Raw genomic sequence first — 3,724 nt, 5'->3', positions numbered from 1 at the left:
TGCCTTCTGCTTCTCTCTCACTCCCATTATTAAATCTGTCTGCAAGGTCTATTGGCTTTATCTTTCAGGATGTCCAGTGACTTCTCCCAAGCTCACAGTCACGTCCGTAATTCATGACAGCACTATCCCTCACTTATATGGTCCCAAGAGCTTCCTAATTGGTTTCCCCACCCCTCTACTGAGCAGGCAGAGTGGTCCTAGTGAGATGTAATGCAGAACATGTCCCTCCCCGGATGGAGTTCCTCCTAGGGCTCTGCTCTTACACAGGACTCAAGCTAAAGGTTATGTGGCCTAAGGGCACCACATGGCACTTTTTTTTTCAAGGTTTTTAATTTTTATTACAGAACAAAAGCTTCATTTCTTTATTTTGCTTTCTGACCCTGCTTGTACCTTCAACACTTTCACGACGATTTCCTGCTCCTCGATAAGAAAAGCACGCTTGAGCCTGTCACGAACACATTTTACGCACATGGAACCACCATAGGTCCAGCTGACATGTTTTTTTTTTGTTTGTTTTGGACAATCTCATAAGAACTTTAGGTCTCACAGCACGAACCCCTTGAAGTCTGCCTGGGCACACACCACACGCAGACTTTGGTGCTTTCCTAACCTTCTTGGTATATAGGTAAACAATTCTATTACCAGGGGTTCGGGACAGCCTAGTTTTGTTAGAGGCTATATTGTAGGAAAGCCTACGATGGTGTGTCAAATGCTGGACCATTCTGAATGCCTTTGCACAGTGTCCCCGGAAAAAGAAAAAGCACATGGCACTTCTTTTGCTCCTCTACCTCCTTTCTCCCCTCTTTCTGTTCATCTCCACCTGCACTAGTCTCTTGGATGTTGCTTTCTTTTGGCCAAGAACTTGGAAATGGCACAAAGTAAGCATTTAAAAATATTTATAAGTAAGTACCAGTTTAATTAATTTGATAGACTTGGAGAGATGCTGTTGCTTCCTTAAACACGCACAACAAGAAATCATTAGAGCTCAGATTTGAATTCAGAACTTCCCAATCCCCAGACCTATGCCCCTCTCATTATGTGAATTTTATTCGTGAATATTTTCAAGCTACTTTGGAGGATGGCTCTGAGCTGGTTGGTCACTTTAAGATAACTACCTCAAACTGGTTTTTAGATTTTAGGATTCTTGGAAAATATTATGGGTTTATATATAAACCATAACAAGGCAGAAATTTTAGTTATTTTTCCCTTGGAAATATGTGTTGAACATCTTGAGCCTTTAAGACATGGTTGGCTGTTTTGTTTTTATTTCTCATATGTTAGTCTTGAACTGTATCTTATCTACTACAAACACAGTCAGAAATTATCTTGTTTATTATAACTTTTTTCTTTAGAAAAGAATATAGGTTTTCTACCTACCATTATTGAACCTCTTAAAGATTTTGACTCCAAGGAAACCTTTTGAACTTATAAGAGGTTTTGAATTCATGAATACTGAAATAACTTTAAGGTTCCTGGGTAACTTGTCCTCAAGATGGAGAAAGAGAAGTATGATCCTAGTGCAGATAAATGCATTCACCACAGTTTCAATAAGTAAACACTGACTCTTTCAACTACTGCCAGCTCAGAAAAGATTAGTCAGAGGACTGCTTACTAACATTCGTATTCATAAATTCTCTATAGATTTAGAGGGCAAAGGTCTCTTTTATAGTTAAACATGTTAAAGCAAAGCAGAATGTCACATATACAATATGTTTGTATCTTTTAAAGAGAGGTTGTGTTTTCTTTCAAATCCAATTTTTCTTTCTTCTCATCTCCCTCCTCTCTTCTGCAATGAGTTCCAACAAATGCAGTCTCTTTGGAGAGGCTGCTTCAGATTCCTAGCTGTGTTGTGATTCTGGGCACAACAGGGGCCACTTTTCTCTCCCAGCTGATAATTTTGTAGGGAGACCTGGTGTGAAAAGCCTTCCTGGGTGCCAAGCCCCCTGCTGCTGAGGGATCCAGCCTCTGAGATGAACGACCTGTTATTTTGTTCTCCTGGAGTGCTGGTTGGGTCACGTGGTATCTTTCTTTATAGAAGAGACTCTCCCTTGTTGTTTTTAAACAATACAAGAACACTTTTAAGGGCCAATGAGGAAATTTGTTTGTGAGGAAACAATTTATTATTTTAAATGGTATTTTAAAGAGAGATAATCGCCCTTTTTCTGATCTTTCTTGGGGAAGCTGCATTTACATTTCTCCCACGGACTAATTTAAGACAAATGAAACTGCAAGTTCAGAGCAACTCATTCCCTTTGGAAGCTCCCTGGTTTTAAAGATGTCTATTGTTTGAGAATCATAGACTTCAGAGTTCCAGAGGACATCATCAGTAAAGATGATGGCAGTGTGGTGACCAGAGCGTGAGACACAAATGCAGACTTCTAAACTACACAGTAACTTCTGGGACACTTCCTCAACTTCATTTTGAAGATCATTTGGAATTTTGTGTGAGATTTACTCTCTACTCAGAGTTCCAGCAGAGGCTACCAGGTGTAATGCGTGGCTTCATTTTTCATTTACATGTCTAATTGAATTAGCTAATCAAGTTTATCGCTTGATTTGGAATCTTGTAAACACAGCTTGTTTATCCCAAAGATATTTTCACTGTTTGACTGGCATTGACCTTAAAGCTTTAAAGGAAAGAAAGAGAAGACAAATAAAATAAAATAAAATAAAATAAAACTAGAAAGATGTGATGCATATCGAAGGGCAACACAATTTTATAAATTAAAATGTTCAAACTCTTTGTAAATGAGGTTTTTGAGGGAAACGTCTTTCTCTATTGTATGGTTAAATTCTTAATATTATGAGTCATTGTCAAATCTAGTGATCTCAAGATAAGGAGCAGCAGAATCACCTGTGCATGAAAGGCTTGTTGTGGTACAACCTGCAGGGCTCCACCCTTAGAATTCCTGGTGCAGAGGTCAGAGATGCAGCAGGGAATGTGCATTTCTAACAGGTTCCCAGAAGATGCTGATCCTGTGAATCTTGGTACCACACTTTGAGAATCACCCACTTAATCCTTTGTGCAAACTTTTTTTCAGGATAATACATTTAACTCTTTGAGACACAAAACGTGCCCCCCATCAATTTAAATACGGTATAGTTTAGTTACAATGTATACTTAATATTTAATTAAAAACTAATGGATTTCAAAGAATATTTTAGAGACAGGAAGTGGAAGACAGCATAGAGCAAAGCAGTGCTTCTCACACTTGAGTAAGGTGTGAAGCTATTTAAGGGATTCATATAATACTGCTAGTTTATTGTAAATGACTGGATGGGAGGTCATTATGCTCATGGAACTTATAAATTGTGATTTATAAATATATTGCAATTTATATTTATATGTAATATAACGTATACAGATACATGGACAGACATTTATGTAAAGTATAAAATGACATTTTAATAGAACAGAATTTGAATTCAAATAAAGGTGTAAAGCAAATTAAATGAGCAACTTTAACTTACTGTGAGTAACGTGCTATTTCAAGGAAATTAAACCAGTGTTTGCCTTGTGACTGTGGCAGACTCGTTCTTCAGTCTGCTATACCACTGTGGAGAAGTGGGAAAACCATATTTTCTCTTCTTTTCTGTCTAAACTCCTAAAAATGTTTCTCAGTTTCACATGCCATGGTTTCCTTTTCCTTCACCCATTATGCCATTTATTGATTAGGTCTTCTTGCTTTTATTGTTGTTGTTTGTTCTTTCCCTAAGTTTTCAA

The 3,724-nt window shown here is 37.8% G+C and overlaps 1 pseudogene across 1 annotated transcript; it reads right to left on the bottom strand.

Moving 5' to 3' along the window:
* Positions 1-354: 354 nt before the first annotated feature.
* LOC110596128 lies at positions 355-732 on the bottom strand (annotated as a pseudogene). The gene has a single exon (XR_002482293.1). The product of XR_002482293.1 is annotated as a 60S ribosomal protein L34 pseudogene (transcript).
* Positions 733-3,724: the final 2,992 nt, after the last annotated feature.

Source organism: Carlito syrichta, unplaced genomic scaffold (assembly GCF_000164805.1).
Source record: "Carlito syrichta isolate Samal-C Ts95f unplaced genomic scaffold, Tarsius_syrichta-2.0.1 Scaffold307027, whole genome shotgun sequence".
Lineage (NCBI taxonomy): Eukaryota > Metazoa > Chordata > Mammalia > Primates > Tarsiidae > Carlito > Carlito syrichta.
This window is presented reverse-complemented; position numbering and strand designations above follow the sequence as displayed.